The 14,039-nt window shown below is 47.3% G+C and overlaps 1 protein-coding gene across 2 annotated transcripts in view; it reads right to left on the bottom strand.

The window, feature by feature from the left end:
- SOBP (sine oculis binding protein homolog) overlaps nt 1-14,039 on the bottom strand; it is a 127,733-nt gene that overhangs the window by 15,431 nt on the left and 98,263 nt on the right. The window lies entirely within an intron of this gene.

Genomic DNA, 14,039 nt, shown 5'->3' with positions numbered 1-14,039 from the left:
TGGGTGAATTGAGTGTCACTTCCTATTCTGGCTCCGAAGAGCTCAGTTCTACCTTACACAGTATATTAGATAATATTAAAACCATACCACAGAGAACAACAACCCTCAGCTGGATGAACTCTTGTCACCCACATAGGCAAGTACAAAATCAGTGGGAGTGTGACTGTGATTCCTTCTCAGTGGCAACTGGAGCACACCTGTACCACCTGAGATGCCACACTGCATGAGGAGTGTGACAGCTGGGAAAGGGCTGGGAAAGTTGCTGGAAATCATTGTGAACCATTTTTTGCTAAGCTGTAACATTTACTACTGAGGGTATCAAATAGTAAGTTGGGGAGGGATTGGTGTCTGAAAACGGCATCACAAAGCAAAAGGCATCACTCATCCTTTGCCCCTTCATTCCAAGGAGAGACTTGGAAAGAGCCAGGACATTCCTGCAAGGTCCCAATAGTCAGTTAGCAACCAGCAACAGAAGAAGGGGACACAGTCTCAAGCTGCCAGGGCAGGTCTAGGCTGGGTGTTAGGAGGAAGTTGTTGGCAGAGAGTGATTGGCATTGGAATGGGCTGCCCAGGGAGGTGGTGGAGTCACTGTCCCTGGAGGTGTTCAAGAAAAGCCTGGCTGGGGCACTTAGTGCCATGGTCTGGTTGACTGGCCTGGGCTGGGTGCTAGGTTGGACTGGGTGAGCTTGGAGGTCTCTTCCAACCTGCTTGATTCTATGATTCTAATCCAAGTTTGGGATATTTTGGCAAGCTGGAATTATCCTCTGAGCCATGTACGAGTCACTTGGAGTAAAACTTCTTGGCAAGCAAAGGTCTACTTTAGCAACTTTACAAATAGTACAGCAAAAGAAGTTTTCACTGCAAGCTCAGTTCTGCTTTGTTTCTCTTCTTTCCATTTAATCCTTTTCTGTGTTACTGTTGGTGTGGCCAAGACATAGCCAAATTTTTATATATATATATATATATATACACATTTAAAGTAAAACTGCAGAACTAATTAGGCTGTGAAAGGTTTTTCCCAGTTGCAAACCACCAGACACCAAAGTTCAAAAAAATAGTCATTCTAGGCTTCAGAATCCATTACTTCAGAGAAATTATTGTGATTTCATTAACACATTAATTTTGCAACACCAACAGCTCTCACAGATGGTGAAGACATGATCTACAATTCAAATATGACTCTTGTTTGCACAAATGCCTTTCCTTCATATGGCATTTTAAACAAGAATTAATATGAGTAATCTTGCCACAGCTATAAACAGATAAACAGATGTCAGATTTTTCAGTGCTGTACTTCTCTGACAGAGTTTTACACACACAAACCCACCCCCCCACCACCATTTTTGTCATTTACATTAGTCCTCAAAATACTCCACTGACAAGAGATAGTTTTTTGGGTGTGCTTTCTAGCAGTGTGTTGAGCCTGTGACCACGTCAGAAGACATCCTGGGATCGTTTGTTCTGTTCTGGTTTGGGTTTTTCCCTCCCCCCTCCAACATAGCCCACATTAGCTTGGTTTGAAATGTCTGTACCTTTTATACAGAAGGGGGGAAAAAAAAAAGAGGGGGGCAAAAAAGGAGAAAAAGAAGAAAAAAAAAAGGAAAGAAAATGATTATGAAAAGACTTAATTAAAAGGATAATTAATTTTAATAACTATTGGCCATATAAACAATTCCAAACAACATATGTCAGGCGTCTGATTATCCATCTCATTTAACTCTCAGCTTTCCTTCAATGTAAACAGTGGTGACATTTTGGAGTTTGGAGTATTCTATCTTTAATGTATCTCTATATGCACACATCCACATCCTGTCTGCTCTGCTGTTCACCCATTTATTGGAACTCTAACAACCTCTTGGTTTTCCAGCCAGGCTGCTGTTTGATTCTCCCCCTCCTGCCTTTGCTTCCCATTCACAGGCTCACAGACATACTCCCTCCCTCTAGCATCACTGTTTTATCCCAACATTTAAATAAAACTAAATAATAAGTTGAGAAGTAGCAACTAATAACTCACTCCTGGAGTTTAGGAATGCAGGCCTTGGAGTTTTAGCTTGGTTACACAGACCCAGTGCCAGCTGAGCTAAAGCAGAGGGGGTGCTGGTGCTGCTCAAGGACTGTGGCGTTAGGACAGGCTTCTTACCAGCATGGCCCCACACAGGGGAAGACAATCTCCTGGTGTGTTGCAGGCAAGTCCAGTCCTGCACTGAACACACACTGATGATGCAGTGCCCTAAAAACGTGCACCAGAAGGCTCTCAAATGCACCAAGGGGATACTGAGATAAATGCCTCTGCTGCCACGGTGCACGCAGCTCCTCCAGGCATGGGGTGGATGGGAAGCAGGACTGCACCCAGGCAGCAGGGCAGAGCAGGCTCACCTCCACTTCCAAGGCTCCCAGGCTTTACCAGGCATTGGCTCTTCCTCTCCTCACCCCCAGGAAGGCTCAGCGGCAGGCAGCACCAGAGCTGGGCAGCCCCTCACTGCACGTAGTGCAAACACCCAGCAGTGGGCACTGAACCATCCCAGGTATTTGGCACCGATGTGGTTTTTGCCACCCACCGGCAAGCCAGCACAGGATCCTCTGATGGAAACAGCTTATAACTGACCTCCTGAAATCTCCTGGCTTGCCAGTGTTTTCCAAGCAGACAAACAGGGAATTTGTGAGTCTGTGCTGTGAGTTAATAGGGTGTTACTGAACTCAGCAGAGCTGCTGAATTTACCTTACAGTCCCTTCTGACTGGCAAGGCTGTGGCCACAGTGCACTGCTCTGCATGTATGGAATCAGGATGTACACGACTCCCACTGCTGCTTGCAGGCTATGTTCATGCCCTGAGGGCTATGCAGGGCCAGGAGGGCTCCACATGTACCCCAAGATAAGCTCCCAGCCAGCTCCCAGGGCAGGCTGAGGCAGGATGAATCCCACCTCAGCCCAACACCCACAAAACCAGTGTCTGCTTGCATGGGAAAGGTAAGGAGGACACCAGCCCTAGAGGCAGGTGGGGCAGGATTTATAGAATCATAGAGTTGTCAGGCCTGGAAGGGACCTCAAGGACCATCCAGCTCCAACCCTCTGCCATGGCCAGGGACACCTCACACTAGATCAGGTTGCTCAGAGCCACATCCAGCCTGGCCTGAAAAACTTCCAAGGATGAGGCTTCCCCCACCTTCCTGGGCAACCTGCTCCAGTGTCTCAGCACCCTCATGGTGAAGATCTTCTTTCTAACATCTGATCTGAACCTACCCCCTTCTAGTTTTGCTCCATTCCCCCCAGTCCTATCACTACCTGACACTCTATAAAGTCCCTCCCCAGCTTTCTTATAGCCCACTTCAGATACTGCAAGGCCACAATAAGGTCTCCTTGGAGCCTCCAGACCGGGTACCATCCCTGGAGATATTCAGAGTGAGGCTCAACAGGGCTCTGGACAACCTGATCTAGTTGAGGATGTCCCTGTTTACTGCACAGGTGGTTGGACCAGATGACCTTTGGAGGTCCCTTCCAACCCAGACTACTCTATGATTCAGTCCCGGAATGGTGCAGCTAAGACTCACCTTCCTTCAGGGCAAAGGAAGGAAGAAAAGCAACTTGCACATCCACTGCCAAAGAAGCACCTGAAGAGCAAACCCAGCTCCCCTTATTTTCCTAGGAAGAACCCCCCCTTAGTGGCTTCAGTTAGACTGAAAGCCAAGCCAAGCCCCCACACACCTCCTGGCATTCCTCCTAATGCTTTAATTTGATTAGTCACCAGTTGAAAAAGTCACTGAAATACTTTAGCATTTTCTTGCTGTATTGATTTGCTTATCTCGAGTGGGTTCCTCTGCCACCCCCTGGCTAAACAAATATTTTCTCTTCCTTGGTAAAATATTTAGAAATCTTGCTTAGAAATTCTCTGCTGATTTCTCCTCTTTTCAATAATTCACTGAGGTACCAGAAACTCTGAAGCCTGCCTGCCTCACTCACATATTGATCACAGCCCATTCTGTATATTTTATCACTGGATAAAATTAATTAAAGCCACATAAATTAAAGGCTCTGATTCTGTTCCTTTCAACATCCTGGATGGATCAAATAGCTAATAATTATTTCATTGATTTTAGGCAAGATCGCAAAGGTTTGATGTTAATGTCACCGAGAAACACCTATCTACTACCTCCATGTACTTCATTATCTTTTTGCTTCCCTTTTCCTTCCTTCCTTCCTTCCTTCCTTCCTTCCTTCCTTCCTTCCTTCCTTCCTTCCTTCCTTCCTTCCTTCCTTCCTTCCTTCCTTCCTTCCTTTTTCCTTCTTTCTCTCTTCTTTCTCTTTTCCTTCCTTCCTCCCTCCCTCCTATCCTACTCCCCTCCTCCCTCCCTTTCTCTCTTTCCTTCTCTCCCTCTTTCTTTCTTTCTTTCTTTCTTTCTTTCTTTCTTTCTTTCTTTCTTTCTTTCTTTCTTTCTTTCTTTCTTTCTTTCTTTCTTTCTTTCTTTCTTTCTTTCTTTCTTTCTTTCTTTCTTTCTTTCTCTTTCTTTCTTTCTTTCTTTCATTCTTTTTCTTTCTTTCTTTCTTTCTTTCATTCTTTCTTTCTTTCTTTCTCTTTCTTTCTCTTTCTTTCTTTCTTTCTTTCTTTCTTTCTTTCTTTCTTTCTTTCTTTCTTTCTTTCTTTCTTTCTTTTCTTTCTCTCTCTCTCTTTCGCTTTATTTTTTTCTCTTCCTTCCTTCCTTCCTTCCTTCCTTCCTTCCTTCCTTCCTTCCTTCCTTCCTTCCTTCCTTCCTTCCTCCCTCCCTCCCTCCCTTCCTTCCTCCCTCCATCCCTCCATCCCTACCTTCCTCTCTCCTTCCCTCCCTCCTTCCCTTCTCCCTTCCCTCCTTTTTCCTCTGTTTTGTTATCCCTCTTTCCTTCTCTTTCCCTCTCCCTCTGTCTCAGCACCAAGTCTGTGCTGCTCTTTCAAGACACAAGTACAAACCGCACCTCACCCGCAGGCAATACAACATCTCGCACCACCACACTGAGAGGCAGCAGACCAGTCCCTACAACGAGGAGGAAATTACTGGAGGGGAAAAAATGCCACTTAAGAATTAATGAATCAAGTCTGTCTTACAGGATTGATCATTTAAGATGAGGTCAATGAATTTATGATACAAATGGCTATATCACTAGGGGTAATAAAATGGAGCAGCATCATTCATTTCACATCTAACTAATGACGTGCTCAGAGTAATTACAGAGCTCTTCTAAAAGCCTGCACTGATTAGTTGAGATGTGATAGGTGAAATGTACAGATCTCTCTGTTCAATAACATAACATTGCCTTATCTGTGAAACACAGCCAGCATCTTATGTTTTAAAGGCCTTGCATTCTGTACAGAACATGGTTGTTCCTCACGGCCAGCTCAAAGTCTCTCTGCTCATTTGTTCCTTCTGCTTCCCTTTTCCTGCCTCATCCTTTTCCCTTCACCCTACAATCAGGAGCTGAGCTGTTGCAGAGTGCTTGTTAACAGAGTGAAGTGGATTTGGCAGCTCCCTGGGTTTCAGTGGCTTTAGTCACAGCAGTTAATGCTGTGGGATCGCCTTCAGGGGGCCTGACCCAGCACCCCCTGGATAGCAGTGGAGAGACTTCTCTTTAAGGCAATCAATCAGCTTTGGGTCTGACGCCTAATACCAGTCTGCATTCACCCCACAGGCAGTGGGAGTCCTGCCTCTGACCTCTGTGGGAGCAGAGGCATGGCAGAGGATTTTGGAAAGATCTGCAGCAGACACAGAGAGGAAGGAAATAAATGCCAGGAGGCTGCTGCCTGGCAAACACAGGTGAAGCAACCATCTTCACAGAAGCAGAATCACTGACTCACAGGATTAACCAGGCAGGAAAAGACCTCTAGGATCATCGAGTCCAACCTATCACCTAACCCTTCTAATTAACTAACCCATGGCACTAAGTGCCTCATCCAGCCTCCTCTTAAATGCCTCCAGGGACAGTGACTCCACCACCCCCCTGGGCAGCCCGTTCCAGTGCCAGTCATTCACGCTGTGAAGAACTTCTTCATAACATCCAGCCTACACCTCCCCTGGCACAGCTTGAGGCTGTGTCCTCTTGTTCTGTTGCTGGTTGCCTGGCAGAAGAGACCAGCCCCACTCAGCTACAACCTCCTTTCAGGTAGTCATAGAGAGCGATGAGGTCTGCCCTGAGCCTCCTCTTCTGCAGGCTGCACACCCCCAGCTCCCTCAGCCTCTCCTCATTGGGCTCCTCTTGTACATTTGTACATGCTTCAATGATTCTATGATTTGTAGCCAAGAGGAGGTGGGCCTGGGAGCAGTGTGACTGGCAAGGACCACGAACACCTCTGAGATAAAGACTCAGAGCTTGCAAGGTGCTAAGAGATTCCCCTGACACACCTTCACCTCCCTTGGAAAGCACTGGCAGTGCTGCCCTTGGCCAAGCACACTTCACACCATGAAGGCCAGAACAGCACCCTTGAGTGCCAGAGAGCTCAGTGATCAGATAAGTGCCTATCATCTCCTGCAGCCAGAACGCAGCAACCCTCAGCAAGATTAAGTTTACCTAACTGGGGCATGTCCAACCCCAAACAACAGAAGGAAAGTTTCCTTCAGTACATTTAATGTATTTATATTTTAGTGGCATGTTGCCAGTGTGCTACTTATAAGCTCAATGGCTTGATACCATTCATCCCCTCTCCTGTGGCAGAGACAGCAATCTACAGCAGGAGACACCCCAGAAGACACAGCATCAGCAGAAACGCCGATACGGGAACACCGAGGAAGCCAGCACCCAGGGATCCTGGGATGCTCAGGTTTCTCTAACACAAGGAGGGGGTAAAAGCCATTCCTCTTGGCATCTCTGTCTCTATTTTGATAGAGACATCCAAAGCAGAGTCCAGACGTGGCCACAAGGTTGCCCCACAGGCACAACACAAGCAGCTTTCTGCACTGAAAGGGTAATGAACACTAATCAGCTGTCCAGTGCAGGAGCAAAGTTCAACTGTGGAGCAAGTGCTGTACCTCAAGTGTTAATGCATCCAATGCTTGTGAGTACAGCAAAGCCATGGTCCCAGTGGGGCTCTAAATCAGGCTGACCTCTTCTGCAAACAGCAGCTTGGAGGTCTGTACCAAGTTTACATCCCCTGCTCTGCTCACCACCCGAGACGCCCCTGGGGGAAAAAAAAAGCCCTTTCTGGGCTGGGAAGACACCACTCAGCTGGTGGCACACAAACATGCAGTGAGTTGTCTGACACAAGGATTGTTCCAAGGCACTGGAGTTCCCCTTTAGCATTTCCTGACTCAGAAAAAAGGATAACTATTAAGAAATAGAAGGCAGGCAGCCTGCCATGCTGACTGGGAAGGTGAGCAGGTGAAGGTCTGCAGAAAGACACAGCCATGTGCTGCACAGATGCGTGAGGTCAGAGTGAGGAAGAGGAGGGGAATATGTCACAACCAGAGATGACAGCAAATGCCAAACTCCTTCAAGAGGTCAGCAATAAGCAGCACATGGGATTGGAATTCATCACTCAAAGGCCTTTCAGCTTATCCTAATGCAGTTGTGCTCTTTCCCAGCTGACTTATCACAAAAGGTGTTCAGTTGCCAGCACCCTGTGCCAAGCCTCACTAACAAGCCACACAACCTGCCATCCCTCACCAAGATTTCCCATGCTTCCCTACCTATCCTCCACACTGGACCTGCTCAGCCTTCCTCCAGAGAGTGATTGAGTAGCCTGGGGCACAGCTGGTGCCTGAGCAGGGCACACAGGCGTTGGCCTGTCTGGCACCTCAGCTGCTGCACACTAGCTCATGGGGCAGGAGCATTTGGCCAGGGGTCCCCAGATGAGAGGCAAATTGTCCTCAAAGAGGGAGGGCAGCTCACAGCATTTGCTTTCAAGATGACTGTGACCAAGTCCTCACCTGGGCTGCTGTGCCTGGGAGTTGCTGCTCCCTCACAGCCAAGTGTCAAACACTGGCAGTAACAGGCAGGACCCAAAGTGTGGCTCTCAGCAGCTCCCCAGCTGCCGTCACCCTTTGCCATGTGCTTGCCTGCTGCAAGACATTCAGCATCTTCCTTTTCTCTCCAAGATGGCTTGTGATGACTTTTGATCAGGATGGTTCCATTTGAATGGAGGGATTACTGCAAACCCCAAAACCCCCAAAAGTCACTCCAGATGAAACCTGCTGTGAAGGAACCCCAAGGCAGGCACTAACACACTGTGAGCTGGGTCCAGTACAGCTCATGGCAGTGCTAGGGCTGAAGGGAAACAGATTTTTACCATGCTTGGAGCTTGGTGCAAAAACAGTTGACAAAACAGAACACTACAGCTCCAAACTGTCTTGTAATTTAGCTTCTTTCTGTTTAAAAGGGACCAAAGATTGATTGATTTTTCATTCATTTAAGGGATGGTGCTGTGTGAGATGGTTTAGTGGTGACCTAGCAGGCTTGAGTTAATGGTTGAACCTTGTTGATCTTTTCAAGGCTTCTTTCAACCAAAATGATCCTCTAATTCTATGGAAGCTTGCCTCCTTGCTTTTCCTCCTCCTGACCTAACCCTCCTAACCTGAAAATCTTCCCCACAGCTTTCTCAAGAGCAACCACTGCCTTTATGCCATTGAAATGCAAGCCCCACTCTGTCCCCATTTTTCATCCTGACTATGCCAAAGCCTAAGCTGCATGCAGCATAAGGAGAAAACAGAGCTATTTGGTAATTAATGGTGAATGATTAATTAATTGCATTTTTTGACTCATTGCAGTTGTCATCTGTGGTATTTAAAGCAGTGACTTTTCAAAGGCCTTGTCTTGCTTTATGCTGGGGGCTGGGGAGGAGTTTCATCTTCCCAGCCAAAAGCAACGAACATAAGCTAAGCTAATGCCTGGTGGAGATCCAGGCTGGGTCTTGTTTCATCAGAGTGGTTACATATTTGATTTTGTATATAAACAGCTGAGCTCCATGTTTTCAACTTCAAACTGAGGCTTTGAAACCACAGGAGGAACTCTGGACCTGAAACCGCTGGTGAAGCCCACACTATGGAGTGAAACTTCAGGGAAAATTCATGTAGGGCAAGGTGGAGCTTGCCAAGAGGGAAGTTATTCTCCCCAGAAACCTTCCTGCTTGAAATAAGCCAGGACAGTAAAAGCATTTAAACCTTCAAATCCTTAATGTTAGGCTTTTACACTTGTACCATGCAAGAGCTGATTGCACAGGGCACAACTGCACTGCTGAATCGATGCTGCTAGGGTCACCACTCCATGAAATGAAGATGATGCAGAAGATGAGAGAAGGGCAAGACTAGGAGAGAGAGGCAAAGAGTTTGCATGCTCTCAGCATGACAGACAACCTGGCTCACCAAGATTCACATTCCAGAAATGCCTAGAGGCCATCTAAGCCTCAGTGCCCTTCTCACAAGTAATTTGGTCCCTGAGAAGCCTTATCCCACTGCAAGTCGATGGGTTTTGAGCAGAGCTACAGCATGCAGGATACTACAGGGTAGGCCAAATCTTGGCTCCAGCCAGCAAGTCTCAGGTTCAACTCTCAAGGCCTCAAGTTCATCAGATGGCTGCCACAGACCAGCAGCATCTTCAGCTCAACCCATGACAAAGCAGTAGCTCAGCATTTCCATGGTGTTGTGCCCCCACAAAAAGGCCAAGAGGAAGTTCCTCTTCCAGATTTCTCCTGGTTTGACAGGAGCCTATTCAAGTGTGTCTGTAGCCTCCTTCTAGCTGAGCCTGATTTAAGGGTATGGCTTTTTGCAGCCAGCTGAGTGTCTTCATCATGTTCCTCACGGCTCTTAAGTCCTTAGGTGGCAGTGGGAGAAGCCAGCTTGGCAGATCAGTGGCACAGACATATTTGCTGTTTTGGTACTGGTCACTCTGAGCTGTGACACCTGATTTCCAGGATAAGACTTCCCATGATGTGCATTCACTTGGTCCAGAAATGGTCTGGGAAAAACAGCAGCCAGAAGCAAGAACTACATCAAGCAGGTGAAGCTGGGAGTCTTGGTAAGCCTCAGCGAGTGGGGCTTAGAAGTACTTCCAAAGTGTGTCCAGTGCCTGCCACCTCTTTGGGGCAGCAAGGGAAGGAGGCACTAGGAAATCCTCCTTTCTTCTCCCTCAGAGAGTGGAAATGCATTTCTTTCCTCATAAGGACATTGGTTTCCATGTCCTTGGACAACCTTCTGGACAGATGCTCTGCAAGCAGCAGAACAGCTTCTCCATCTTTGGAGTGCCCAGGCTGGAGGGTCTGGGCTGAGAACCACTGTCAATCCCTCTTCAGGTGACAGGCAGGAGCTCCCTGCTCCTATGCAGGGGCTGCAGGGACAGAACAGGACTAAGCATCAGCCCCAGAAAGTTTCTTCTGCGGAGCAGCTGCCAACTGAGGAAAGAGCCTGAACACAAGAGGCTGTGCAACACTCCCTGCACCCAGCCCCAGCAACCAGCAAAAGGAAAACTGAGAGCAATTAACACTGCAAAGGTTTCAATCCAAATCTTTTGGAGAATTTGGGATAGTGTTAAGTACAGGAAAATTGAGAGGCAAAAGAGGAAAAGGACACTACTCAGCCTCAAATAGTACCTCAGCAATTGCCCAAACTCTCTCAAAGTGAGATTGAGTCCAGCAGCAGTGAGTTTGCAGATGACACCAAGCTAGGGGCAGGTGTGGAGATGTTGGAGAGTAGGAGAGCCCTGCAGAGGGACCTGGCCAGGCTGGATGGGTGGGCAGAGGCCAATGGGATGAGATCTAACAAGGCCAAATGCAGGGTTCTGCACTTTGGCCACAACAACCCCAAGCAGCGCTACAGGCTGGGGACAGAGTGGCTGAGAGCAGCCAGGCAGAGAGGGACCTGGGGGTACTGGTAGATGTAGCTGAAGATGAGGCAGCAGTGTGCCCAGGTGGGCAGGAGAACCAGTGGCATCCTGGCCTGGATCAGGAATAGTGTGGCCAGCAGGATAAGGGAGGTTATTCTGCTCCTGTACTTGGCACTGAGGAGGCTCAGGGCAGAGCTCATTGCTGTCTGCAGCTACCTGAAGGGAGGCTTAGCCAGGTGGGGTTGGTCTCTTCTCCCAGGCAAGCAGCAACAGAACAAGGGGACACAGTCTCAAGTTGTGGCAGGGCAGGTCTAGGCTGGATGTTAGGAGGAAGTTGTTGCCAGAGAGAGTGATTGGCATTGGAATGGGCTGCCCAGGGAGGTGGTGGAGTCACCGTCCCTGGAGGTGTTCAAGCCAAGCCTGACTGAGGCACTTAGTGCCATGGTCTGGTTGACTGGCTAGGGCTGGGTGCTAGGTTGGACTGGATGAGCTTGGAGGTCTCTTCCGACCTGGTTGATTCTATGATTCATCCTTGGCTATCTCATGCTACCACATCTGCAGCTAACTCCAGAAGCCAGATGAAGATTTATATTCTCCCATTAATTAATCTTTTTTATTATTATTCAATACCTGAATAAATTTGTTCACTTCTTTTCCCCCTGAATACAACTTCCTCCTGGTCATGTAGCAAAGTAACATTATGAGCTGGAAAATCACCCATGTGGCTCATCTGTCTAGATTTTACATCTAGGAATAGCTTGCATGGGTTTTTTTTCTCTTCCCCACTATATTTTCTTTTTAATATTCAAGAGAATATAAAAATAACAGTAAAACCCACTCCATTATAGTTCCAGTGGCTCATAGGTTGGTTGACAGGACTGTAAATGTAATAATGAGGTGGTTTGAGGGGCAGGTTAATGTTTTTGTGCTAACACATGATGCTTTTAGCCTAAGGCATTGCTGGAGGCCAATACTACTTCACCTGGATCAAAATCGCCACAGAACAGCCATTAAATCACTCAGACTTAAGCACAATATTGCTGGGTCTAGAGCATATTACTGTAATCCAGATTTGAAATATCATTAGTCTGTACAACAGCAAGTGGGAATGCACTCTGAAACCTTGAGAAATCTTCATTTACCTGCAATGAGTCCAATTCTTCCTCTCACCATTTTACAGGGGTGTAGCTCTCACAGATTTTTGGGTTGTTTCTTCTGATCTATGCTCGTACCAGCAAGAGATTAAGAGAATAAAAACCTCTGGGTGCTTTGGAATCAATCTTCCTTCCTTCCTTCCTTCCTTCCTTCCTTCCTTCCTTCCTTCCTTCCTTCCTTCCTTCCTTCCTTCCAATCATAGAATCAACCAGGTTGGAAGAGACCTCCAAGCTCATCCAATCCAATCTATCACCCAGCCGCCCTGTCCAATTAACTAGACCATGGCACCAAGTTCTTCATCCAGTCCCCCTTTGATGAGTCTGCTCTCCTTTCCTTTCCTTTCCTTTCCTTTCCTTTCCTTTCCTTTCCTTTCCTTTCCTTTCCTTTCCTTTCCTTTCCTTTCCTTTCCTTTCCTTTCCTTTCCTTTCCTTTCCTTTCCTTTCCTTTCCTTTCCTTTCCTTTCCTTTCCTTTCCTTTCCTTTCCTTCCCTTCCCTTCCCTTCCCTTCCCTTCCCTTCCCTTCCCTTCCCTTCCCTTCCCTTCCCTTCCCTTCCCTTCCCTTCCCTTCCCTTCCCTTCCCTTCCCTTCCCTTCCCTTCCCTTCCCTTCCCTTCCCTTCCCTTCCCTTCCCTTCCCTTCCCTTCCCTTCCCTTCCCTTCCCTTCTTTCCTCTCTTTCAATCTTTATGTATTTTTCCTTCCCTTCCTTCCTTTCCTTCCTCTCATTTTCTCTTTCTCTTTTTATCTCTCTCTCTTTTTCTCTCTTTCAATCTTCATATATTTTTCCTTCCTTCCTTCCTTCCTTCCTTCCTTCCTTCCTTCCTTCCTTCCTTCCTTCCTTCCTTCCTTCCTTCCTTCCTTCCTTCCTTCCTTCCTTCCTTCCTTCCTTCCTTCCTTCCTTCCTTCCTCTTTTTCTTTCTCCCTCTCTCTTTCTATCTTTATTTCTCTATTTTTCCTTCCTTCCTAGATTTTTTCCCACCTCTCTCTCTAGGCCGGGGATCTTCAGGCTTTACTGTTAAATGTTGACCTTGACCAGGCACTAGTATGTAGAGGCCAGGCCCCATGCAGCTGCGTGTGCCACGGCATGGGCTGCAGCAGGTCTGGGGCTCAGAGCCCACCTGAGGCAGATGCCCTGCACACATCTCCCCAGCTTACACAGTCCCTGCGAGCCTGCAGCAGCAGCTCACTTGGAAAAACTCTGTTAGGGAAAGATTGACTTGATTAGGGAAAGATTGACTTGACTGTTAGCAAAAATGGATGGAGCAAAGATGCAAACTTTCCAAGAGGAGCGTTGCTGGATGCTAGTCTAGAGAGCTCTGAAGGGAGTCAGCACTGTTCCAGATTTGCCTGCGTGTGATTCACACTTGAGCGCCGCTCGCCTGGCTGCGGGAGTGGCGCGCACACCCCGCGTCCCAGAATACCTCCGGCTTAAAGAGCAGCTCTCTTTGGAAACCACAGTTGATTAGAACAGCTCTGGGCCAGAGCCCAAATCTGCCTGGATCAGGGAACACTGTGTCACATCAGCCGCAGCCCAGGACCAAGAGATGTCACATGTCTTGCAGATTGGGCATGGAGAGTGGAATTAATTTCCCCATTTCCTCTGGAGTTGGGGGCTGGAGAAGACAAAGCCAAGTGAGGGAAATTGCTCAGCCACGCACAGGGGAAGCATTCTGTGTCCCTCCAGTTTCTCTTGCTGCAAGGCACTGATCCTGGCTGGAACCCAGAGCCTGTTGGTACAGACCCAGCTTGCCTTCCCCCTCCTGTCAGCACAAAATCATCAGTGGAGAGAGACTTACTCTGAGCAAATGTTGGGCTCGCTTTTGGGCACTCTCGTGTGGTGCAGGTAAGGCTGAAATAAGGACCAGGGTAAAGAAGAGAGGGCAGAGAACACAACAGTCTGTACATCCTCTAAATAGGAAGGGGAGGAGAGGAGGGGAGAAAAAGAAAAAGAAAAAGAAAAAGAAAAAGAAAAAGAAAAAGAAAAAGAAAAAGAAAAAGAAAAAGAAAAAGAAAAAGAAAAAGAAAAAGAAAAAGAAAAAGAAAAAGAAAAAGAAAAAGAAAAAGAAAAAGAAAAAGAAAAAGAAAAAGAAAAAGAAGAAAAAAGGAAAAGGAGAA

This window comes from Pogoniulus pusillus, chromosome 33, assembly GCF_015220805.1.
Source record: "Pogoniulus pusillus isolate bPogPus1 chromosome 33, bPogPus1.pri, whole genome shotgun sequence".
NCBI classification, from domain to species: Eukaryota; Metazoa; Chordata; class Aves; order Piciformes; family Lybiidae; genus Pogoniulus; species Pogoniulus pusillus.
This window is presented reverse-complemented; position numbering and strand designations above follow the sequence as displayed.